A 27,933-nucleotide genomic window follows, 5' to 3' on the forward strand; every position below is an offset into this window, starting at 1 on the left:
CTGATCAGTCAAGAGCCCATATCCCCCAACTGCCTTCTTTATCAGGCTCTTACAGTCAGGACCACTGATAACCCACCTGGGCTAGGTAGCAGCAACCAGCAACAGTTCCTATGTCCTAGAGATCACTGCAATTATTCAAAATAGCTAATTCTTAAACCTGCTTATACTATGTCACCTGTTTTTTTCCCCACAGAAACCACAATTAAGGCCCTTGTCCATATTTTCCCCTTGCTCCCTCGACCTCCTGACCAACCCTGATGTTTCCTTGTGTAGTTCTGTGTGGCCTGGCATACCCTCTCTTGGAAGCTGTGAGGAACAAACTATCTTTTCAATGTCAGTCATCACCTGACCTTTTGGTCTCACTATACCTCAATAATAGTAAAACCTACATTTAAAAATGTACTTAAAGACTTCAACACTTGTCCCTCATGAGTTTAGAGTAGGAAACAGAATACCGCTAAGGATATAGAAGAACTGAATGACAAAACATTCTACCCAAGATCAGCAGAACACACTTTCAGGTACAAATGAAACATTCACCAAAACGACCCTACACAAGACATAAAACAAACCTGAACACATTTCAAGAATGGAAATCATACAAAGTATTCTCTGACCAAAATTAAAATGCAAATCAAGAATAGAAAGATATCTGGAAAATCTCCAGATATTTGGAAACTAAACAATATTTTACTAACCAAGCCATGAATAGTCACAAAGAAAATTAGAAAATATTTTAATTAATAAAAATGAAAACATACCACCAATATTTATAGAATGCAACTAAAACAGTGCTTAGAAGGAAAATTATAGGGCGAAATGTTTATCTTACAAAAGAAGAAAGGACTCCAAAGAATTATTTAGAGAAAGAAGAGAGAAACTCAAAACAATCCAAAGAAAGAAAATAATAAAAATGAGATCATTGGTAAATGAAATCCTGAACCAAATATATCAATAAAACCAAATGCTTGTTCTTTGAAAAGATTGATACATTTGATAAACCTCTAGCTACACTTGTAGTAGAATTCTCACACAGAGTCATGACGCAATGGCCTTTCTTTCCAGGAAGCAACTTTATTCGTGCCAGCGCGGGCTCAGTTGGGTTCTTACTGAAAAACTGAGCCCCAAACACCACGTGGCCTTTTATATATTTTGTACTTCTTTGTCTCCCATATATGGGTAATGTATAGACATATAGTCTGATTGGGTGGTCTCATGTTACAGGGTCGTGAGGGATGTCACCTACGCACTTAGCCAGGTTGCCTTCTCTTGAGGTTTCTTTCTCACCACATTCTTTAGGGAGGGCACTCAACCACACACTGATGAGAATTGAAGGGGTTCAGAATAGTACCCCTCCCCAGAAGGTACCACTTGGGCATGTGGATTATTTTGAGCTGAGCTGAAGGCACTTGAGACCCTCCCTTAACTACACAGAAGAATCTAAATTTGGGGGGGGGGGTCTTTCCAGAATAGGGTTATTTGCAGAGATAAATTTTATCTGAATGACCCAAGTATATGGTAGGGCAAACATCAAACTACCAAACATCTGCTCTTTTATCACCCTGTGAATTGCATTTTTTCCTCTGAAGTCCCAGACACCCACCCCCTTCTCCTTAGTTCAGGATGACACATATACTTCATTGTGCCTATCTTTGGAGTTTCCATGTCTATGTGGATTCCCTGTATGTACCGATTTGATTTTCTCCTGTTAATCTGTCTCATGTCAGTTCGATTCTTGGTCCAGCCTGAAGGACCTTTGAGGGGACAGGAATTCTTGCTCCCAAAAAGAATGAAAGATATAAAATAAAATTACCAATATGAGTAATGAAACAAGGTTGTCACTACAGATATACAGGCATTAAATGGATAACAATGGAATATTATAAATGACTTTATTCCACTAAATTTGACAATTTATGTGAATTAAACCTTTGATAGTCACAAACTTTCAAAAGTTGCTCGTAAAAATATATAAGACTTGTTTGAAAATATTCAGAGTAAAAAGTGAAAAAAGATCACATAACGTCTCTGCTCAAACCCTCAATCACTCCCGTTTTATTAACAGTAAAAGTGTTTAAAATTCTGCACAAAGTCTTGTATAAACTGTTTCCTTTCCATCTTCTATGACAATATCTCCTACTTCTTCTATTTATTTCAGTCTGTTCCAAAAATGAGCCTCTTTGTTATTATTTGAATGCACAAAGCATGCTCTTATTTCAGGGACTTTACACCATGTACCTGGCTTGGAACATTCTTCTCCCAATAGTCAGTTTTCTCCATTACCTCTTTCAGCTGGCCTCTGACCAAAGGATGCCTTCCCCAATTATTCTATTTAAACTAGCACTCTTGGGGCACCTGGGTGGCTCAGTCGATTAAGCATCCAACTTCAGTTCAGGTCATAATCTTGTCATTTGCGAGGTCAAGCCCCACATCGGGCTCTCTGCTGTCAGTGAAAAGCCCCATTTGGATCCTCTGTCACCCCCCTTTCTGCCCCTCCTCCACTTATGTGCATGCGTGCTCTCTTTCTCTCTCTCCCAAAAATAAATAAACATTAAAAATAAATAAACTAGCGCTCTTCTCTCAAGTCAACAGTACCTATCCTGTCTTGGCTATCAGATAGTAAAAACATAACTTGAAAATATAGCATGGGATATTTTCAGTAAGTTTCAATCATCAGGACTTTGAGATACATTTGGCCGCTGAGCTGTAAACTAGTCAAATTTACCTAGATGATTCCATGTTTCTCATATGCATGAATCTGACACATAGCAGATGCTATTCTTAGAAAAAGTACTAAAAAGAAAGACTGCGCTCCTCAGGGTATGGCAAGATTTTCCAAGAACTAAACTGTGCCTTTTATAAACTAGAAATTAAATTATACAAAGTATTGTATACCATTATTTTGTCATCTGTAATTAATCTAAATTTCTTCTTTTTTTTTGTTTTGAAGTCCCACTGAAAACCTAGAGACTTGCAAGGATGGGCAAGAAAGGAGAGGTAGATTGAGAACTTTAAAATTCCCAGCAATTTATCACCATGTACTATAATGTAAAACAACTTTACAGGTCTGTTTACTTTTTCTTTCACCACTGTCCTTATGATACAAGTGTCTGGGTAGGGCAGAAATTTTAAATGTCTTTGTGATTAATAGGCAAGGAATATGGCTCAGATCTGTGTGTGCACGCACACACACACACATATATACATATATATATATACACACACAGATATGTAATATTTATATGTGTATATATATGTGTCTGTATTTTATACAACAACCTACATTGCCCCATTTTTTTATCTGGTACAATTCAAGGCATATTCTCTCCATGATGCTTCCAGGGGTCTTCATCGTCCCCCAGGTTGATTAGACCCTGCTGCAATTCTTGATAGCCCATAGGTCTTTTTAAAGTCTGAACATGACACACATCCAATCTCTGTGCCCCAAATTAAACCTGCAACAAAATCCTTCCTTGTTTTACTTTTCTTTTTCTTTTTTTCTTTTTTCTTTTCCTCACAAGAGTCACATTCTACAGGTTAAATGCCAGGATAAAAGAGCTGTAGGAGAAAAGTAGAAATTAATTTTTAATTCTTTCCTCTCTTCCACTCCAAAGGATCTGTTTCTTCCCTGTTCTATCTTGGATTAACTGTGATTACTCTTTAGCTAGATATGCTACTAGGTTATATGCATTATCTCTGGTGGCACTAAGCCTCATGTCTTATTCCAAAGGATAGGCAGGGTAAAGAGGAAAGAGATTCACAGGAAGGTGAGAGAAAAATTCAAGATTCAAATTTTTCCAAAAGATAATATTTACTATTTTATAAAATAAGTAAGCGGATTACTCAAATCATCTAGAATTCTTTATTGCTACTTATTTTTAGCATCAATTTCTGTCTTACTATTTTCAGTTTCTATACTCAAGAATAGTCATCAGTAATTGCCATTCTTCACTTCTATAATTGAATTTTTTTAAACTTTGTTAGAATCTAGCAATTTTTCTTTTTTTTTAGATTTTCTTTTCTTTTTCTCAGCTTCTTTCACATAACTAAGGCCTCATATGGATTGATACTAACTTTAATCTTTGCTGCCGTTCAATAATCACACTTCTGTTAAGTCCACATAAATCCTATCTACTAGTAATAGATCAACCAACAGCTGTTTGTTTATCTCAAGATTCCCATTTTTTATATTTGATTTTTAATCATCATCTTCTCAAATTTAGTAAGTTCTGTTCAGACACTTTTTAGAGACAATCAGACTACCCCATTAATTAGGTGAATGTACAGCAAATTTAAAAGAATTTGAAATTTTAACTGTTCACATTTGATACAATATAAGAATCCCCATACGCTTTAACACTGTGTAAATTGGGAAATCCAAATGCTGGTAAGCTAAATGGTGTCTGAACAAGAATGACTTAAAGATATACTCACTGTATTAGTCAGGGCTCTCCAGAGAAACAGAACCAACAGGACGTGTGTATACATAGAGAGAGATTGATTTTAAAGAATTGGCTCACACAATTGTGGAGGTACAAGTCAAAAATCTTCAGGGTACACTGGCAGTCACGAGACCAGGAGTCTGCAAACTGAATTCCCTTTTGCTTAGGGGAGGTCAGTCTTTGTTCTGCTAAGGCCTTCAACTGATTGGGTGAGGTCCACCCACACTACGGAGAATAATCTGCTTTATTCAAAGTCCATCTGCGTGTATATTAATATCATTCAAAAAACGCTTTCACAGCTATCCAAAATAGTGTTTGGCCAAATATTTGGGCAATATGTCTCAGCCATGTTGGTACATAATACTTAACACCACCTGAAACCCTTTATAACTTAAGTATGAACTATTTAGATTAATTGGTAAATATTACAATCATAGATACCTACACACATTTGTTGTTCAAACAGTGGAAAATATAAGACATACCAATTAGTTCATTTTTACAACCTTAAAATGACAAAGGCCCTCTGTTCACAGTCACACCTTGCAGACAGCACGATGTTATTTTGCAAATACCATTTACACGAGTCAGACAGCAGGCAATACTGGATGTGCACGTAACAGGTAATGTCACAGGTAAGACATTGCTGCCTTCTCTATCACTTCTCGGAAAATGCCCCAAACATAAACATCTACTATTTGAAAGTTTCTGCACTGGAAGCCTAGGGAACATATGCCATTAGAATCTACACTGTGATGAAGGAGCCAAGATGCCGGAAGCATGGAAGTTTTTTTTTTGCGTGTCTTGCACCCATGAAATACAGCCAGACCAACACTAAACCATCCTACACACCTAGAAAACTGGAGGATTAACACAACAATCTGCACAACCTGAACCACAGAATTCGGCAGGTACACGGCGCAGAGAGGTGAATTTGGGGAGCAAGAAGCCGCGGAAGGTAGGGAACCACTTTGTGGGCAGAGAGAGGATGGAGACTGGGGAAGGGGGGAGAATACGAGAACAGCACCCCTCCCCAAGAGCAGCTGGAGAGAAAGTGGAAAATTGGAAACAGCTGCAGAGACTATACTGAAAAGGGAGAAAGGAGAAAGGAGAGGGTTTAAATTCCATTAAGACTGTAAACAAGGGGAGCACAAAGGCTGCAACTCCACAGCTCATTACCTGATGGTGCTCTGGTGGGAAGGGCGAATCCCCAGGAACAGAGTGGGGTCCGGGAGGTTCTCAGGCCACATGGGAAAAAGCGGTTCCACTGCTGGAAGGACGTTTGGTAGAGACTGTTGAAGCCACCTGGTCCCAGCAGACCCCAGAAAACGGCCACATTCGCTGGTGCTGGAGCAAGGTCGTTAAGGGTGAAGCCTGGTGCCAGATGTGGCTTGTAATTTTCCATAATCCCTGAAACGCTGCTGCTACACTATCTCGTGAATTTTTTCTGGGGCAGGCTGGCACCTGGCCGCAGTCTTGGGGCACTGGCAGCAGCAGGGTCCAGCAAGCGTTCCTGGGTGCAGCCGACATTCGGCCATTGCTCATTCGGCCACTGCTCGATGAGACCCTCCCACAGAGGGGTGGAACGGGTCAAAGCCGCAGCCCTTCGGAAGTAACGGGTCGGGGAAAACAGCCGCATCTGAGACAAAACTCGGGACAGAGGTACTGCCTGGGGCTGGTCATGGAGAGTGAAAAAGCAGGGAGTGGACAGAAAGCTGAAGACAGAGGACAGGTGCGCAATTGCAGATACCAGGAAAACAGATTGGGGAGCTGGCTGGCGCCATTTTCACTGTTCCTGCGCATGCGCACCTAGGAGGGCTGCAAGAGTACACCCCAGTAGGCTGTCAGCGCCATCTAGTGGAGAGCGGAGCTGTTACAATGAGCCCCGCCCAACCGGGCCAACTTCACTCTTCAAGAACACAAGTCTCACCCCCTTCTTTTTTTTTCTTTTTCTCTTTTACACTTCTTTTCTTTTTCTTGAATACAGAAAGAGAAAAAATTCATTTTTATTTTCAATTTTTATTGAAAATATTTTCTTTAGTTTTCATTACTATATTCTTACTTTTGTGTAATTTTTTTCAAATTCTATTTTACTTCCATCATGTTATTTTAGTCGACTTCAGTGTATTCACCTTTTCAAATTTTCAAAAAAATTCCTTTTATTTCTTTTTTTTCTCTTTTTCATTTCTTTTATTTTTCTTGAATGCAGAAAGAGAAAAAAATTATTTTTACTTTCAATTTCCATTAAAAATATTTTTATTTAATTTAACTATATTTTTGCTTTTATGTAAATGTTGTCAAATTCTATTTCACTCCCATTATTTTATATTAGTCTACTACAGTGTATTCACTTTTTCAAATATTCAAACGATTTCCTTTTTTTCCTTTTTTCCTTTTTTCTTTTTCTTATCTTTTTTCGCTTTCATTTCTTTTTTTCTTGAATAGAGAAAAAGAAAAAATCATATTAATTTTTATTAAAAATATTTTTCTTTAATTTTTTTCTACTATAGTATTTACTTTTGTGTATATTTTTTCAAATTCAATTTTACCCCATCATCTCATTTTAGTCTACTTCAGTGTTTTCATTTTTTCAAATTCTCATACGATTTCCTTTTTTTTTTTCTTTCCCCCTTCCCTTTTTTTTCCTCTAATCTGTCAAACCACTTTCAACACCCAGACCAAAACATACCTAGGATCTAGCATCATCTATTCCATTTGTTTGTGTGTGTTTAATTTTTAATTTAACATTTTTTATTTTAATTTTTTTAATTTCAATTTTTCTACCTCATTAATTCCTTTTCTCCCTTCAAAATGACAAAACAAAGGAATTCACCCCAAAAGAAAGAGCACGAAGAAATGACAGCCAGGGATTTAAACAACACAGATACAAGCAAGATGTCTGAACCAGAATTTAAAATCACAATAATAAGAATATTAGCTGGAGTCAAAAATAGATTAGAATCCCTTTCTGCAGAGATAAAAGAAGTAAAAAATAGCCAGAATGAAATAAAAAATGCTATAATTGAGCTGCAATCATGGAGGGATGTAGCAGCAGCAAGGATGGATGAGGCAGAACAGAGAATCAGTGATATAGAGGACAAACTTATAGAGAATAATGAAGCAGAAAAAAGGGGGGAGATCAAGGCAAAAGAGCACAATTTAAGAATTAGAGAAATCAGTGACACATAAAAAGGAACATCAGAATCATAGGGGTCCCAGAAGAGGAAGGGAGAGAAATAGAGGTAGAAGGGTTATGTGAGCAAATCATAGTGGAAAACTTTCCTAACCTGGGGAAAGACACAGACATCAAAATCCAGGAAGCACAGAGGACCCTCGTTAGATTCAACAAAAACCAACCATCAACAAGGCATATCTTGTCAAATTCACAAAATTCTGAGGCAAGGAGAGAATCATGAAAGCAGCAAGGGAAAAAAAAGTCCCTAACCTACAAGGGAAGACAGATCAGGTTTGCAGCAAACCTATCCAGAAAGGAGTGGTAGGATATATTCAGTGTGCTGAATCAGGAAAATATGCAGCCAAGAATTCTTTATCCAGCAAGGCTGTCATTCAAAATAGAAGGAGAGATAGTTTCCCAGACAAAAATTAAAGGATTGTGTGACCTCTAAACCAGCCCTGCAAGAAATTTTAAGGGGAACTCTCTGAGGGGAGAAAAGATGAAAAAAAAAAAAAAAAATATATATATATATATATATATATAAACAAATAAATAAATACCAAAAGCAACAAAGATTAGAAAGGACCAGAGAACACCACCAGAAACTCCAACTCACAAGCATCATAATGGCAATAAATTCATATCTTTCAGTACTCACTCTTAATGTCAATGGACTCAATGGTCCAATCAAAACACATAGGGTCACAGAATGGATAATAAAACAAGATCCATCTATATGCTGTTTACAAGAGACCCACTTTAGACCTAAAGGTACCTTCAGATTGAAAATCAGGGGATGGAGAACCATCTATCATGCTAATGGTCAACAAAAGAAAGCCAGAGTAGCCATACTTATATCAGACAATCTAGACTTTAAAATAAAGACTGTATCAAGAGATACAGAAGGTCATTATATCATAATCAAGGAGTCTATCCACCAAGAAGACCTAACAATTGTAAACATTTATGCGCCAAATGTGAAGGCACCCAAATATACAAATCAGTTATTTACAAACACAAAGAAACTCATCAATTGTAATACCATAATAGTAGGAGACTTCAACACCCCACTCACAGCAATTGACAGATAATCTAATCGAAAATCAACAAGGAAACAATGGCTTTGAATGACACATTGGACCAGATGGACTTAACAGATATATTCAGAACATTTCATCCTAAAGCACCAGAATATACATTCTTCTCCAGTGCACATGGAACGTTCTCCAGAATAGACCATATACTGGGACACAAATCAGCCCTAAGTAAGTACAAAAAGATCAAGATCCTATCGTGCATATTTTCAGACCACAACGCTATGAAACTCAAAATCAACCACAAGAAAAAATTTGGAAAGGTAACAAATACTTGGAGACGGAAGAACATCCCACTAAAGAATGAATGGGCTAACCAAGCAGTTAAAGAGGAAATTAAAAAGTATATGGAAGCCAATGAAAATGATAACACCACACCCAAAATCTCTGGGATGCAGCAAAGGCAGTCATAAGAGGAAAGTATATAGCAATCCAGGCCTTCCTAAAGAAGGAAGAAAGATCTCAGATACACAACCTAACCTTATGCCTTAAGGAGCTGGAAAAAGAACAGCAAATAAAACCCAAAACCAGCAGAAGACAGGAAATAATAAAGATTAGAGCAGAAATTAATGCTATCGAAACCAAAAAAACAGTAGAACAGATCAATCAAACCAGAAGCTGGTTCTTTGAAAGAATTAACAAAATTGACAAACAAATTGATAAACAAAATTGATAAACAAAAGCAAAACTGAACTACTGGGACCTCATCAAAATAAAAAGCTTCTGCACAGCGAAGGAAACAATCAGCAAAACTAAAAGGCAGCCAACAGAATGGGAGAAGATATTTGCAAACGACATATCAGATAAAGGGTTAGTATCCAAAGTCTATAAAGAACTTACCAAACTCAACACCCAAAAGAAAATAATCCAGTGAAGAAATGGGCAAAAGACATGAATAGACACTTCTCCAAAGAAGACATCTAGATGGCCAAATGACACATGAAAAAATGCTCAACATCACTCATCATCAGGGAAATACAAATCAAAAGAACAATGAGATACCACCTGATACCTGTCAGAATGGCTAACATTAACAACTCAGGCAACAATAGCATTTGGTGAGGATACAGAGAAAGAGGATCTCTTTTGCATTGTTGGTGGGAATGCAAGCTGGTGCAGCCACTCTGGAAAACAGTATGGAGGTTCCTCAAAAAACTAAAAATAGAACTACCTTACAACTCAGCAAGTGCACTACTAGGCATTTATCCACGAGATACAGGTGTGCTGTTTCGAAGGGACACATGCACCCCCATGTTTATAGCAGCACTATCAACAATAGCTAAAGTATGGAAAGAGCTCAAATGTCCATCGATGGACAATTGGATAAAGAAAATGCGGCATATATATATACAATGGAATATTACTCAGCAATCAAAAAGAATGAAATCTTGCCATTTGCAACTACGTGGATGGAAATGGAGGGTATTATGTTAAGTGAAATTAGTCAAAGACAAATATCATATAACTTCACTCATCTGAGACTTTAAGAGACAAAACAGATGAACATAAGGGAAGGGAAACAAAAATAATATGAAAACAGGGAGGGGGACAAAACAGAAGAGACTCATAAATATGGAGACCAAGCTGAGGGTTACTGGAGGGGTTGTGGGAGGGGGGATGGGCTAAATGGGTAAGGGGCACTAAGGAATCTACTCCTGAAATCATTGTTGCACTATATGCTAATTTGGATATAAATTTTAAAAACTAAAAAATAAAATTAAAAAAAAAGAATCTACACTATGATGGCTTTTCATGAGCCTTTGCTACCTTATATTTTTTCAGTAACTACCAGGATCCAGCCTAGGTGAGGGTATAAGTAATAAAGTGATTTGAACAACCTCCAGAATAATGGATAGGATGATCTCAGGTAAAACTATGACGTAGAATTTTCAAATAAAAACAGAACACAATTTCATAATACTGCCATTTAGATATGTATTTCTTACACATTGCCACATATACCTCCCAGAAGACTTTTTTTGATCTACACATTTCATTGCTGATGTCAGTGGTTTTCAAACTTCTTTCTCTCAGCATTGTAAGTTCAGTGTGAAAACCACTCAGTCCTGGGCAAACCACAGGGCTTGTCACCCTAATACCAGTGACTGATTCGGACATTGACTCTCAGTATGGAGTGCATTTATAGGGGTGAGGAGGACATAGAACTGTAATACCCATATTTAAGTTTCAGTTTTTGAAAAGAATAAAAAAAGAATTTTAGCACATAAGATTACAAAAACAAAATCCAATACTGTAGTTACCACTATTGTTCAATGAAAGAAATTAGAGTTTAAGGTTTAAATATGGCAAAATATAAAAATATGATCTCAGAATAAAAGACAATCCTTAAAATTGAGAACACTGTATTTTCTCATTTTATCATAGGTGGCTGAAAATTTCCCCCACTGGAGGGAAGGGGGCGTCTGGGTGGCTCTGTTGGTTGAACCTCCCACTTCATCTCAGGTCATGATCTAAAGGCTTATGAGTTGGAGCCCCACGTCAGGCTCTGTGCTGACAGCTCAGAGCCTGGTGCCTGCTTCAGATTCTGTGTCTCCCTCTCTCTCAGCCCCTCCCCTGCTTGTGCTCTCTCTCTCAAAAATAAATATTAAAAATAAAATTAAAAAAATTCCCCCCTCATGTGACTAATAAGCTTTATCTCTCCTCCTTTCTGTCACATGAGGCTGTCCCTTCCCCTTAAGGATACACATCACATCTATTTTTTTTCTTTTCTTTTTGAAAATACAAGTAATTCTTCTTTAATTTGAAAGAATAAGAACAAGGTAAGTGGTCCTTAATACTTGAGGAAGGGAGAGTACATGGCAGTAATGCTTTAGGGTTTCAAAAGAATCTACTTCTGAAAAAAAAATGCACACATGCACACACACAGAAAATATCGCCTATAATTTCAGGGACTTCACAAAGCCTCTGGAACCCAGGGATCCTGGGATCAGAGCTCTTGTTCAAACACAGCTGACAAATGTTTAATTATCTTCCAGTCAAATACAATCAAATGGCTTCCTTGTGCCTCACAACAGCAGTGATGAGAAAATAATTGTACTTCTCTGAGGCCTCCACTGACACACATCCCCAAGATCAGCCACATCAAATACACCAGCTAGGTGAAACTCATAACACCACGGAATAAGAGTGAATGAGGCAACTGGCCTGGATAGATTTTTGTCACCGAGCAGCATGACAACGGAGGGACTTTATAACATTTAAATTTCAAATAAATATTAGTCTCAGGCATACAGAGCCTTTATACATGGGTTAACAGACTCTTGCTTTCTGGGGAAAAGATTCAGGTAGATGTTTGCTATTGAAATCTTCTCAGGTAATTAGTCCCTAAGGTGCCTTCCCTTTCAGCCTCCAGCTGTTCATGCTAATGAGATGTTACTCGGTGTCAGGAATTCCCATCCTCCAGCATTAAGTGGTTAACCAATAATGGGGTGCTTGAGAAAGCCGGGCACATAAAAGGAGGTGATGAACAACTTAAACTTAGTTACCTCTGCTTTTATCCACCAAAATAATAATAATAAGGCAGATTATATCTATAAAATTAGTATTAGTAGTAAGTCCTTCTCTGATAAAGCACGTATTTTAAAAGAGAAGAAAAGATAAAAGGTTAATATTTCAGCCACAACTGGAGAATATTTCAGCCACAACTTTAGATATATCACCTGATTTCTGAAAATATTAAGCCCGCAAAAGTGATTGAATGTTTCTAAAACATCATGCCTTGTCTCTCATATTGACAATACTTACGTGGAAAATTCTAGCTGGCCCACATAAAGGGCTGTAGAAAGTGAGTTATAAGCTTCACATTGTGTGTGCTGTGCTCTCACAACACTGTTGAGCCTGCCCTGGCCTGGCACTGAGTGCATCATAGTTTGAGAAACTGATCATCTGTGCGAAAAGTCTTGAATTTGATATTTAACTTATAATTTAAAGATAATGCATTGTCACAGAGACACATTTAGTAATTTCTAAATAGTCATATTGCAGAGCACATGCTGATCAAAATGCAATAAAAAAGAAAGTGAAGCTGGACTTAAAGACATATGAAAAAACTAACATCAATGTTTAAAATACTTAGATGAATGAGTAAAACAAAATTAAAAGTACAAAATGAAAGTTTGAAAAATAAAGTGAATTAAATCCAACTTCTGGGTATTGTGAAGGCTATGCTTTTATTACTAAACAGGAAAGTGTAAATAAATTTATTAAATTTTAAATAAAGGAAACAGGAACAAAATGAAAGGTTAAGAAACTATAATATAAAAGGAAAACTAACAAATTACAGTATATAGAAGAAATGTCAAAAAAGACATATAGCAATCCTCTAAGCTGGTTATAAAAAGATAATAGAAATTACACTGAAAATTACTCCTTGGACAGCATGCCCAGTAGAAAGGATAGAGAGACAAAGACAGAGAGAGAGAAGGAGAGAGAGAGAAACTGAATTTACATAAGGATAGAGAATGGGATAAAACTAAATATACTGAGAAAAATAAAAGATTTACAAGTGCATAAAAGGAGAAATTTTGTCAATAAATTTAAAAATACAATAAGTTATAAAAAGATTGCTCTACTGGGACACCTGGGTGGCTCTGTGGGTTGAGAGACTGACTTTGGTTCAGGTTATGATCTCACAGTTCATGAGTTTGAGCCCCACATGGGTTTCTGAGCTCACAGTGCAAAGCCTGCTTGGGATTCTCTCTCTCCTTCTCTTTCTGCCGTTCCCCCACTTGTGCTTTCTCTCTCTCTCTCAAAATAAATAAATAAACTTAAAAAAAAAGATTGATCTACAGAGTATGAAAGGATATTTGTCATAAAATTAAAGACAAAGATTTATAGTTCAATCTACTATTAATTAAAATGTATTTTGGGGGGTGCCTGGGTGAGTCGGTTGAGTGTCCGACTTTGACTCAGGTCATGATCTCACAGTTTGTGAGTTTGAGCCCCATATCGGGCTCTCTGCTGACATCTCAGAGCCTGGAGCCTCCTTCAGATTCTGTGTATCTCTTTCTCTCTCTCTCTCTCTCTCTCTCCCTCCCTCTGCTCTCCCCTACTTTCACTCTTTCTCTCTCAAAAAATAAAAATTAAATAATTAAAAAAAAATAAAATGCATTTTTATGTAGACATTGTATATATTTATGTGTGTGTGCAGATACAGATAGAGATGTATAGGCATAATTTTATAGACAGAAGCACAATAAAAAATAATCTTAAATTCCTGACAAGGTTGTAGGTTTTGTATTGTTTTGTTTTGTTTTAAGGTGGTAGGTTTTGATATCATTGGCCATCATATTTAACTTTGTATTTTAAGTGGAAAATGTATTTTAAATTTAATCTTTACCTTTTTAATTTTTAATTCATAAAAAAGCCACTTTAACAAAAAATAAATCTGAAAAGTTACAGCTATACTAGGTAAATATAAATTGAGTTACAATTTATATGCTTGGAGACATTATTCTAATTATTATTACCATCATTTTTATTGTTACATGGTTCCTATGCTACACATAGAGAAGCATTAGCAAAAACCTTTAAAACAAATTAGAAATCTTTACAGTAACACAATTTAATTTAGGAAAAAGTATACAGTAAAAATATAGGCATTCTACTATTTCTTAAATAAAGGAAACCCCATTTCTGAATAATCAACTGTCATTTTTCTCATTGATAGATCTGGCTAATATCATGATGATGTTTGCTATAGAAACCTGTGGTTCATCACAGTAAATTCCACAAAATACCCCTGTTCAAAACTCTTTCAAATGTAAGAAAAATTACCTGTTGGATTTAAGGCCAAGAGAAAATGTAGATTAGACAGAAACATTCGTGTCTTACAGGGAGGAAGAAAAAAAAAAGAAAGGAAGGAAAATATTCAGGTGTTAAATGCTGGATAATTGTCTTTTAACTGTCCTTCTATTAAAGAAAAAAAAAAAAGTAATAAAATTCTGTCTTTGGGAAACCCAGCATCACCATTCCATTCACTTCTTTTCTGGTTTTATTCTAATGTGGAGGGTTTCAGTCCTCATTGGATAATAGAATTCAATGGGTAGAGCATAAGAAATATTTAGTTGAATGATATAAGGATTTTACTATTTTAGAAAAAATGAATACTCATTGTCTGACAGCTGATGTAAAAGAATCACTGTTCTCTATTTTTCTTAATGGACTAAGACTAGAAATAATATATTTAATGTAAAAAAACAAATTGGGATGGGAATTTTCAGTCCTGTCTACAGTCATTGTCTACAATAATCTAGGAATTCCCTCAGTTCTTTTTTTTTTTTTTTTTTTTATTGGCTTTGGATAATTTTGGATAGCCAATGATCTTTCCTTAGCTAATGTACCATCTTCAGCTGGCAAATCACTACCAAGGTAATGCACTACAGCTCTGTAGTTTTAGAAACTTTCTGCTCCTTCCTAGCCAATAAATTTCTCTGAATTTATGATCCTTTGGTTTGTTTCTATTTCAGAGTCCAGTTTTTTTCTGAAAAGCCATGTTTGCTTTGGTTCTTAGGTTTTCAGTTTTCTAAAGCCTCTGAAAATATTTGTCCTTAAATTAAAGATTGTTCAGGACTGAAAATTCCCATCCCAATTTGTTTTTTTAAATTAAATATATTATTTCTGGTCTTAGTCCATTAATAAAAATAGAGAATAGTGATTCTTTTACAACAGCTGTCAAGGATACCTCAAAATATATTTTGAAAATATTTTCAAGCCAATCATTAAAATTTAGGTAGCACTCTGCAGAAAATCTTAAATAAAAGGGTGGTTCATATATAGATTTAGGAGAGCATGGAAGGGGAGGCAAGCTATATAAATAGGAGGTAAGATTAAAGTAGGGTATAGGATTTGGAGCAGAGGAAAGACATTTTAGATGATTTCAAGGCTAGTTGTTTCTTTCCTTTGACCTTTCCAGAATTTCTCTGAGGGAAGAGATGTTGGATTTTAATTTCATTTTAAAGCCTCAGCATAATAATAATAAATAATGATAATAATAATAATAATAAGGCCAACTATTATTGCTTAATACTTCCCCTCCATTTTTTTTCTATGGCTTCTGTTAGATGTATTATACTTAAGATGCCAAAAGGTTCCCACAATAGCCACCAAAATTCTAATTCATCCCTATGCCATTTGCCAAGTCAATTATTGGAATTTAGATTACAGTGAAAAACATTTTGGAATAGACATTCTATAGGAATAGGAGAGTGGCTGTAACTTAAAAACAAAAAGAATCACTTTCTCTCTCACACACCCATGCACACAAACACATCATGATAGCCAATTTCTACTAATATTTCCTGAAACAACAACTTGGATTCTTGATTATTTTTGTCAAGACCAGATGACTAATAACCAAAAAACCTATTAGTTCACAATGTATTAGGATGGAGAAGAAAGACCTTCAATGTTAAGGAGAGTAACATTTCTTTGAATGGGCAAGGCAGATAATTTTCTCATATTTTTTTACGGGATGTTTGTTTATAATTCATTATTATATGTATTTGCTAAATTCATAATTAACGATTACATATTTCATAATATTTTGGCATATGAAACCTATTTATTTGAAAAAATAACTTTTTTTATTATAAAATGCTCACGAGAGAATATATAATTATTAAAGTGATAATAAAAGTAATGGGATGATCAGAAATTCCAAGAGATGTTTCTTGAACATACAATAGAAAGTTGGTATAAATGAAAGAGAAAAATGGCTAATTTAGCAACGGCATAAAAAATTGTCTGCATACTCTCCCAGGAATTAAGAAAGGTAATTTGTGGGGCTCAGTCAGTTAAGCAACTGATTTCGGCTCAGGTCATGATCCCATGGTCGGTTCGAACCCGGTGTTGGGCCCTGTGATGACAGTGAGAACCTGGAGTCTGCTTTGGAGGGAGTATCTCCCTCTCTCTGTCCCTTCCTAGCTTGTGCTCCCTCTCTCTCTCTCTCTCTCTGTGTGTCTCTCTCTCTCTCAAAAATAAATAAACAATTTTTTTTTAAAAAAAGAAAAGGTAATTTGTAAAACTATTTAACAAAATTATTAATCAGACGAAATAAAAAATTGTGGAAATTGGTAAGAAATATATGATTCGCAAAAGAATTGTCATATGTGGGCTTGTATACCAACATGCCATCTTTCAAAAATTTAGAGTTTTTCCAATATTTCTTCTCATGCTTACCCTTCACAAATGTTTATGCCTAGCTATGAATAAATATTGATCAGATGTTGTGGTCATCTTTCTTTCTTTCTTTCTTTCTTTCTTTCTTTTTTGTGGATACAGTAGAAAGTAACAATGTTAAACATACTATCCACACAGGGCAACGGTGCTAAAAACATTTGATCCTACCACTAAGAAACCAGAATTATGGTTAAAATATGGCAATTTGTGGGAACACAATATAGGAAATAAATAATATAATATTCCTTTATATATAATCTAATAAATCTATGTGATAGTGCCTTCTCAATCAGTGAAATACACAATAATCACATTATGTTTTCCCTGAACTTGTCCTTTGGGAACAGCTCTGTCACCATGATATATTGTATCAATGAGGGTACAGTCAAGATATAAACCACAAAGTAATTCAAAAAGGGAGTGTAACTATAGAGCTTCTATAGGGGTCTAATGAATAGCCTGGAGATACCCAGGAGTACTTAAGGAAGAAACAAAATTGGAAAGGCATTATTCCCAAGGCTAGGATTCAGACCTCATTGGAGAAGTGTGGCTTTAACCACAGTTTAACTGGAAGACAGAAAAGCTCTCTGAGTTTCTCCTGGTAAGAGCTGGTGTGCAGTCATCAAGCAAGCAAGAAATATTTCTCTAGGGTGCAGTTGGGCTAAGGCCAGTGGGCATGAAACTAATTGGAAAATAGAAGACACCTTTTCAGGGTACAGGTGGGCTGATCTAGCATACACTTCTGGGAGCAAGGGGGTCAGGAAATTATGGTGAGAGTGGCAAGGAGAAAACAGCCGTCCAGGCTGAGGTAGGCCAAGGTTGGAGGGCAGGTGTAAGAAAGAAAGAGAAGCATCGAGAGATCATGAGCTGGCTGGATAGTGCACAGTTCAGATGTGTGGCATTGGTGTAGGAATGGCTTCACTGAGGTGGTCACTGAGCCAGAGCTGTAAGCTTATTGAGAGGCTAGTTTCTCTGCATATATAACTGGGCTGTCCCACACCAACACATAATACTGTCAACAGTAAGAGCAGAAAAAAACAAAAAATAGAAGTACATTAGAACCAGAAGGAGATGACCTTTTCTCCAAGCCTGTACTTACATCATCCTATACTGACAAAAATTAACATCTTGCTCTCTACAAAGGAGAAATCTTAGAGTCCAGATCCATTATTGCAGAACAGGAAAGAAAATAGTGGATTTGGAGTTGAGAGGTAATAAATCGATAGTTGATATACACGTGGTCCTTTTGGGATTCCAAACATCATGCTTCACCTCCTCCCTCACTGGGATAAAAGCAAAAAAAAACCCTGAATATGGTTTTTGGGCCCCTGACTCTAGTCAAGCTGAATGTAAACTTGGCCTTGGGACGTCCACTCATACGAGTAATATTAGTCTTTGGCTCTGGCTAAACTGAGTCGTCTATTTGTCGTTTGTACCTGAAGAACTCCTAGTTGGTACAAAAACAATTTTCTAAACAGAGGGAAAGATGGTACTGAAGACAGCAAGTCAATTTTAGGTCTAAGATTTTGTTCCTAGTGTTTCACTTAGAGACTTTCATTCCTTACGGGGAATTTCTTCATGAACAATTGAATAGAGTTTCATTATTCAGAATCATACTTAACAGATGTTAAAAAATCCTTTCACAGACTTCTCTGTTATCATATAAAGAGTTGGGAATTCATTATCCCCATCTTCACAAGAAGATAAAATTGAGAAAACCAAAAATTTTGGCCTTTTTTTAGATCCTCCAGAGAATTGAGACCATAGGACAACAGCCCCTCAGAAATCTGGAGAGACAGGCAAGTAAAGATGAGTACAGACACGAATAACTTACCTGGAGCTGAATTGGCTGGAGCCAGTAACTGGTAGAAACACTTAACTGGTAACTTTGATCAATGTCTGCGGGCTGAATGTGCACCGGCTTGACAGATAGAGACTCCTGGGGTCCAGTCCTAGTGGTGGTCCTAAATTTCTATGGGTTTTATCTTTAGTAACCTTACAAGGTACTCACTGAGAGTTGCAGAAATATCTCCCTAGTATTTAGTACAGGCAGAGGAGAAAAGTTCCCATTTTGAAATATACTTAGAATATAAGTAACCATTTTGAAATATGCCCAGAGCTGTCTCCATAATGAAAGTTTACCATCCAGGGGAGACAATATTATCAGAGCATTATGTGACCTGCGGAAGGGCAGTTAGACAACTCCTTACCCCTCTATCCATTCTGTCTTATGTAAAGAGAGAAAAAAAGATGGTGGTGGGGGGAAGGTATGAAGTGCTTCTGAGCCACAGCCCAGTGATTCAAGCTAACTAAAAACTGAGGTTTAACTCTTGGATTTTAGAATGTTTCTACTTCCCAAATTCTTAACACCATATCAACAAGGTTCTAGAAAAATAATGGTGGATTATAACTGAGCTGTAAGGCACAGACTCTGTTTAAGAACTTGTTATGGAAATCCACAGCCAAGAAAGAGAAAAAGTGACTGTGAGGACCCTGAAGACTCTGGCACCCACAACTACAGCAAATATTAAACACAGTCCAGCACTTGGCCAAGTTGACATAAATCCTCACATGAGATGCCTAATTATTTCGGTTTCTATTACCCAACATAGCATGTCCAGTTTTCAACAATGACAACAAAATACAAGACATACTAAAAGACATGCAATAACATGGTCTTAAGAGGCAAAGTAAGCATTAAAACAAGGCTGAGAGACAAATCAAATTTTAGAATAATTAGGTAGGAAATTCAAAATCACCACAATTAATATCTTCAAGGTGCTAATGCAAAATGTAGGCAGCGTGTATGAACAGATGCATAATGTAAGCAGAGAGATGTAAACTCAAAGCAAGTTTGAGAAGGACATGCTAAAAACCAAAGACTAACAGAAGTGAAGGATATGGATATGGACAAAGAGAGTATCAGTGAGCTTGAAACATGTCAATAGAAAATTTCCAACCTGAATGCAAACAGATAAAAGTTTAAGAAGAAGAAAAGAAAGAAAAAATCCAAGAACTATGGGACAATCATTAAAAACCTATGGGTAATATCATACTTAAGGTAAGAACTTATATGTTTTTCCCCTAAGATCAGAAAAAAGGCAAAGATACCCCTCTTATTCAACATTGTACTGGAAGTCCTAGTTAATACAACGTGAAAATAATATACTGAGATATGAAGAATGGAAACGAAGAAATAAAACTTTTTGTTTGCAGATGACATTATTGCCTATGTAGAAAATTCTAAACTATCAACCAAAACATTTTTTTTTAATGTTTATTTATTTTTGAGACAGAGCATGAGCAGGGGAGGGGCAGAGAGAGATAGGGAGACACAGAACCCAAAGCAGGTTCCAGCCTCTGAGTGGTCAGCACAGAGACTGATGTGGGGCTCAAACTCACAAACTGTGAGATCATGATCTGAGCTGCAGTCAGACACTTAAACGACTGAGCCACCCAGGCCCCCAAAACGTTCCTGATTGTAAGTGATTTTTTAAATTTTTATTTACTTATTTATTTTAATTTCTTTTTTGAGAAAGAGAGAGCAGGAATAAGAGGGGAAGGGAAAGAGAGACGGAGAGGGAGAATCCCAAGCAGGCTCCATGCTCATTGCAGAGCCGGATGGAGGTCTCGATCCCACGACCATGATACCATGACTTGAGCTGAAATCAAAAGTCGGCTCAACCCACTAAGCACTCAGGTGCCCCTCTAAGTGATTATGCATACAGGGTCACAGTACGCAAGGTTAATACACAAAAGTCAATTGCTTTTCTAAATGCCAGCAATGAATAATTCAAATCTGAAATTAAAAACACCGCTGTATCACACTGCTCAGGCTACCATAACAAAATACCACAGACTAAGTAACTTAAACAACAGAATTTTATTTTCTCACAGTGTGGGGAGCTGAAAGTCCAAAATCAAAGTGCTGAGTAGGATTGGTTTCTGGTGAGAAGTCTCTCCGTGGTTTGCACACACTGTTTTCTCATTGTGTGTTCACGATACCTTTTCTTTGAGTGTACACAGTCCCGGTACTTCTTCATCTTTTGATAAGACATTAGTTCTATTGAATTAGGCCCACATCCTTATAACCTCATTTAGCCTTAGTTACCTTCTTAAAGGCCCTGTCTCCAAATACAGTCATGCGGGGAGTTAGGACTTCAACCTATGAGTCTGGGTGGGGGGTGGGGCGGGGGAGATACAGTTTAGTCTATAAAACAACTTACATTAGGACAACAAAAAATGAAGTATGTGTAAATAAATGTAGGATTTATAGGTGGAAATTATAAAAACCCAATTGAAATAAATCAAAGATGGTCTAAATAAGTGGAGAAATATTTCACTTTTATGAGTAGAAAGACACAATATTATTAAGATGTCAATTTCCCCACCCCCAAAAAGATGTTAATTTTCCCAATTTGAGCTATAGATTCAACACATTCCAGCAAAACCTTGGCAAACTATTTTGTGAATATTGAGAAACTGATTCTATATTTTTATGTAAAGAATAGCCAACATAATCTTAAAGAAGGAAAGAGCTGGAATACTGACAACATTCAACTGTAAGATTTACTATAAAGCTATAGTAATGAAGATAATGTGGTACTGCTGAAAGAAGAGATAAATAGGTCAGTAGAACAGAATAAAGAACCCGGAAATAAAATAGAAGAACCCAGAAACAACATAAAAACCTACACATGAATGTTTACAATTCACAATTACCAAAAATTGGAAATCACTAATATGCCCTTCAATATGTGAATGAACTATGATATATCTGTGTAAAGGCATACAATGGAGTGTTTAAAAGAATGAGCTATCAAGTCATGGAAATACACTAATAAAACTTAAATGCACATTGTTATGTGAAGAAGCCAATAATGAAAAGCCACATACTGTATGATCCCAACTGTATGACACTCTGGAAAAGCAAAACTGTAGAGAAAGTAAAAAGATCAGTGATTGTTAGCAGTTCAGGGGAGGGAGGAAGGGATCAGTAGATGTATACATCTTATGTATCTTATTAACTCTGTCAAGGAGGATTTCAGCCAACTGAAATTTGACAAAAATAAAAAGTTCAATTTCATAAGATACAAACAAGGAAGATTTATTATTTTATCTATCAGGGGTTATATGAATAAAGAGTGGCCACTTGAATAAAAATATTTTATAATAATTTATATTTTATTGTGGCATTATGTGAAATATAGCCTTTTCACTCTAATTTCTTTTAAAACTACCTCAATCATAAATATATAGTTGTCTCCTCCTTGACAAATTTGTACAGTTACAATGTCTATAATGTCCTTTATAGTAATCTCCTTATTTATTTTTGCCTCCAGAGAATGAACAGTGTTTTTGTTGACACACTGTTGTACCTGGTTTTCAGTCATGTTATTTCTGCAGTATATCTCAGTTGGGAGTGCCAGAGATTTATGGCAAAGGCATAACACGATTATTAAATCCATTCTACTTTTCTAAGAGTGTCGTGAGACTGCAGCCAAAAGGAGTAAAGTCTACATTGCTCTTCATATAAACATTTCTTTTTTTAAAGGCTATGACCAATGCTATTATTCCCCTTCATTCACAATATATTTTTATGCCCAGACTCTCAGGATAAAAATTGCTTCAGGTTAATAAATTAGAATTTTGGAAAACATTTCTATATTTCAGGTGAACAAAACCACAGTTAACTTCTATTTTTAAAATTTATAAGTTATAAAGATCAACAGAAAATCACTTAAAATCTACTTGTGCAAGTAATTAGTTTATAGAGCAACTATGATACCCTATCTTTTGAATCCAGAGGGTACCAGAATGCAATATGTATTATATACTAGTTACTATTCCAGACATATGTTCTCTTTTAAAAGACTTGAGCCAATTATTTTAAATTGAGTGCTATTTTAAGAATTATTATAATTTCTTATTAAGGTTTCCTGGGCCAGAACACAGATAGATCTAGTGGTAGATAAAGGTGTAATTTAGAACAAATAATGTAATTTCTTACAAAATATGGTCATCAAATCACGAAGCATCATTTAATTTGGATCCCTAATTATAATGAGGGAAAATCCCTAAATCACAGGAAGATTCCCTTATTAAAGATTATATTCCTCGCTACTATAATAGCTATAAAATAAAACTTATGTTTCTGACCCATTTTCAGGTTAATACCCTACCACCCCCCACAAGAGGAGAGTCTACCATACCGCCAAAAGAATACAGAAAACATACTGGTTTATGGCCTATAAGGGAATTTTCCAAACATTTAAACCGTCTTTGTTCATTGGTTGAGAAAATTCTAACTTACAAGGCTTTACCCATATGTTTCATCATTTTTATGTGCTATTTCCTTTTCTTTTTTTAAAATTTTTTTTAATGTTTATTATTTTGAGAGAGAGAAAGAGCAAAAATAGGGGGAGGGACAGAGAGAGAGACACAGAATCTGAAACAGGCTCCAGGCTCTGAGCTGCCAGCACAGAGCTCGACACAGGGCTCAAACCCACAAACCTTGAGATCATGACCTGAGCCGAAGTCAGACACTTAGCTGACTGAGCCACCCAGGTGCCCCACCTATTTCCTTTTCTATCTGCCTATCTCTGTTTTAATTGTCCTTGTTGGAATTTTGCAAAGGAGGGGTCCCCAGTAAGTTTCAAAAGTGATGTTTATAGAAAGGGATCTGTACACAAGATGTTCTGATATTTCTGGTGTCCTCTCCACAGTACTGGACACTAGAGACTTACTTATCTCTCTGAGGCAATGCCTTTGCAGTTGTCTCAACATCTTGACACCCTGGAATTATTATGCTTATCATCTATAAACATATAAAAACAATGAAAGAAAAAAGTGACATTCAACAGATAAAATTATCTTCGTAATATCTTTTATGTTGTGAATAATGTATTCTAAGACATAGAAATAATTTTTCTTCTAATAGTTTTAGGCTAAGCATTTCCTTTATTTTAATTGTAATTTATTCATGATAAAGAGAGTCAAGTCTATCAGAGAAAATGACTAAAATAAAAAAACAAGAATAAATTTTACCAATAATAAATGATATAAACAATATTATGTGGAATCCTTTCAATCAAAAGCTGTGAAGGGTTTGAGATTTAACCTTCTTGAAAGATAACAAGTTAGCCTGCCACCATTTTTTGGGTTCTGGTAGAAGACAAGACACTAAGGTTAGAGATGAAGGACAACACTTATTATTTGCAGAAAGATCCTGAGTGTCAGCATTTTCATGCAAGTACTCTGAACCCCAATTTCAAACAGTCAATGTGAAAAAGAACCAGATGACATCTGCACACAGTTGGTTGCATTGAATAAGAGGAATTCTGTGTCTAGAGAACCTGATGTGTATGTTTTTAATAACAGACAGTAGGCATGATTACTCTTTTCTCCAGAGAAACTATCATTCTTTTCCAAGTTAGTTCACTATTCAAACATTGCTGAAAATAATTCAAAACTAAAAGCAGTCAGTACCTCTCTTATAAAGCATGTAAAAATGTGTGGGCCAAGAGGAGAATTATCTTTTATCTAATAAATTTTTTTTAGGCTCTCTAAGGTAAAATAATTTTTGGAAACTTTTAGAGATGGATAGTAGAAAAGTCAAATAAGCCCTATTTGAAAACAAAGGAGTGTTATATGATCCTAATGAGGGGAAGTATAAAAGAAAAATAGAAAATAAAGCTCGTCTAGCAGACACTGGAATTTCTTTTACTCTTTATGTGTGCCACTTGTCTGGTTTCTCTGTAATTGTATGTCTAAGGGTCTGTACCAGCAACTCTTTTCAGAAAAACTTCCCTTGGAATACTTGCGCCACTCTGCCTACGCTTGCAGAGAGTTGAAAGAGGCTGAGTTTGTGTTTCCTGAGGGCTACTCTTGGCCAATGATTGATTGGTGATTGAATTGAAAACTCACTGCACTTCTAATCAAGACAAACACTGAAGTGGAGCTTACACTTCCAAGTTCTCCCGAGGCATCAGGCTGCATTTACTCTTGATGGAACTTTCTGGAAATAACGTACTTCTTGATTTATATTTCTTTTCTGTTTTTCCTATTACCTTCTTGCTTTCTCCTGGAAGCACTTTTTAAATAAGTCTTTTTCACAAAAATTCTTATCTCAGATTCTGCTTCTCAGTAACTATCCAAGAAAGGCAAGAAAGATAAAAAGAAAAAAAACGATAGCTGCCACTATTGAGTGCTTACTATATGCCAGCATTTTATCCTTATGACAAACACTATGAGATAGGTATTGTCATTCTGTCTTAGGAGAAACAGAGGTGCAGAGAGGTTAACTAAGCTGTCCAAATTCCATAGATAGTAAGTGGCACAGCCCCATGCTGGAGCCATCTCCATCCAAAGACTGTGTTTCTAAATATTATACTATAAGTTGTGAAGAAGGTAATCTCTACCCCCCTCTCTCTTTCTCTTCCCCCCTTCCCTCCCTCACCAGAGTTTAGGAAATTTTGTTCTACTTTTAGTCTTCTGAACTTTACTCTTGAACTAAAAGAGCAGCTCTGAAGATATTTTCATGAATCTTCTGGTTAAAATGTTAACAGTTGAAGAAAATAACCCATGAAGATATTTTAGCAGTGACATATTTATGTGGATAATGTTTCCCAGATGCTACTGATGTCACTCTATTCCATAGTCACATAGTCCATCTAAGAGTAACTTTGTAATCAGTGTTCCTCAAATAATAGGGTGAATAAAAATAGAAGAGTTGTTTCATCCACAGAGTTAGAAGTTACTGAGTCTAGTTATAGAAAATCCAGATCCATTTGGTGTCAACCCTAGAGATTTTGACTCAAGAAGTCTGTAATATAGCTCAGGTAACTTTAGTTGCATTATGGAATTGAATTATGGAAGTCAAAAGAGGTGAATGAGAAAATCAATTAATACTTAAAACATAGACATTAATTAATCCTAAGAGTGATATACTAGAAAATATCTCTAAATTCCTTTTTTAATATTCCAATATTACTATTTTCTTTTTTGTTGTCGTATATTCTCATTGTCTTTTTTCCTTTTTACCTTATTTTCGATATATATAAACTTCAATTGGGGGTACAAGAGCGGATTTTTAGAAAATGTTAGATTATGTAACCTATTATATTCGAAAACTCATAATGAGGTTCCCAGCTTTTCCGCATACAGAGGGAGTAGAGGCAACTGAGATGAGCCACTCTAAATTGTCCAAGAATACAAGCTTTGTAAGGGAATAATTATTTCCAGAAGTGTCTAGTTGGATATTTTGCTAAATTCTAACTCACCAGGCTGATCGACACAGAAACAGATTTCTTGATGTCATATCTTTGTATCATAAGCAACTAACTGAAATGAATTAATCCTGAATGAATGAGTCTTGTAGCCTTCCCCTACTCTCAATATAAGATTGCCTTTATTTGATTATGGTACCTGCGTGGATCAGAAAAGGAATAGAAAGCCTACGATCCAGTCCTGATGCTCCCATTCTACAGACAGGTAGAAAGTTCGAAATGCTGGATTGAATGCCACTTATAACCCAACTTATTTAAAATTAATATCCTTTTTAATAAACAAAACCATTACAAATGGCCTTATAAGTTATAAACATGTCTTAAGTTATAGTTTACTAATTAAAGAAAAAAAGCAAAGTAGCAACAAGGACACAGGAAAGAATTAAAGTCTTACTCTTTTCTAAGAAATAATATATGAAATTATTCCACAGAAGTTTATCCTATCATTTTGATTGGTCAAAAAAGAATAAAAGGGAACATAAAATTATATTTTTAAATATTTGAGGTTATGTAATTTAAAGTTGAAAATTTTAAAAAATTGACTTTATGAAAATGATAAATTTTGAATAATTTTAATTTAATATGTCATCTTAGTAGAAGCATGTTAAGTGATAAAGAATATGAAATATTTGATCCTCATAGTATGATACTAAGTAAAATATATTCAGTACATTGAAATTTATATTCATTGTGAATTATAAAAGAACAGATATCTCATATAAAGTGAGACCTTTAAAAAAAAAGCTCTGGTTTCCTTATACCTATTTCCTGTATTGTTCAATGAGTGCTTTTGGGCTTATGAGTACCCACAATCATTTTTCATACGGTATAATATGTTAGTCTTATTCAGATTTTCTTATATAGTGATGTTTTGTCACACTGCTCAAATTCAACTGTGCCATAAATGATGATATTAAAAGATTCAATAAATCATATTTGTTTTACCAGAAAACCACCACCTCATCACTTTAATTGGATAATGTCAATTCACAACATGAAACTGTTTTATAGAATTTGATCCCAGCAGATGCCCTACAAATACATTCAAATTTCTAAATTGGTATATGAGAAATAGAAGTAACCCATAATAAATTGACTAACACTTGGTTTCATACCTAGTCAAATTTTCATGTATTTACAGTAGAGTTGGGCATCATTATAAAATTTAAAACTATTTTTCATAGTCTTTACAACCATGGTTCCATCTTTTTTTATTGTCCTTTCATAGAAATTCTAAAAAGTTTTGCTTATATATTCTTGCTAAATTTCTGTTTTACACTCAATGCAATATGGCCTCTAGACCCACCATTCTATTGAAATTACTGTATCAAAATTGACAAACAAAAATGACTTATGTCATTGAATGAAAAATGCAGTTCCTATTTACTTAACCGCTTAACGCTATTGACAACTCTTTCATTCTTTCACTTAAAACTCTCTTGGCATTACTATAATTCTCTAGTTTATATTCTAGCACTATGGACACTTTGTTTTTCTTAGTTTCTTTCTCCTCTTCTCAAGCTTTAAATGTTGTTTGTTATTTCAAGAATCCATTTCTCCCTTTATACATTCTCCCAGGGGCTAATCTTAAACCTTCTAGCACTTTAATTAAAATGATCAGGGTGATGATTTCTAAGTAAATTTCTTTAGTGTATGTCTCTTTTTAACTTTAAACCTGTGTAGTAATTTTTCCCCCCAAATGTTTCTATCTCAGAGTGATTAAATTCTTCATTTCA

At 35.6% G+C, this 27,933-nt stretch overlaps 1 long non-coding RNA gene across 2 annotated transcripts in view; it reads right to left on the bottom strand.

Moving 5' to 3' along the window:
- The window catches only part of LOC132671451 (uncharacterized), a 111,677-nt gene extending 92,445 nt beyond the window's left edge, over window positions 1-19,232 (bottom strand). For both annotated transcript variants that reach the window (XR_013557046.1, XR_013557045.1), the window contains exon 1: window positions 18,745-19,232. This is a non-coding gene — a long non-coding RNA (uncharacterized LOC132671451). The remainder of the gene's footprint in view (window positions 1-18,744) is intronic.
- Between the last annotated feature and the right edge of the window lie 8,701 nt (window positions 19,233-27,933).

This window comes from Panthera onca, chromosome C1 (assembly GCF_046562875.1).
Source record: "Panthera onca isolate mPanOnc1 chromosome C1, mPanOnc1 haplotype 2, whole genome shotgun sequence".
In the NCBI taxonomy this organism is placed as follows: Eukaryota; Metazoa; Chordata; class Mammalia; order Carnivora; family Felidae; genus Panthera; species Panthera onca.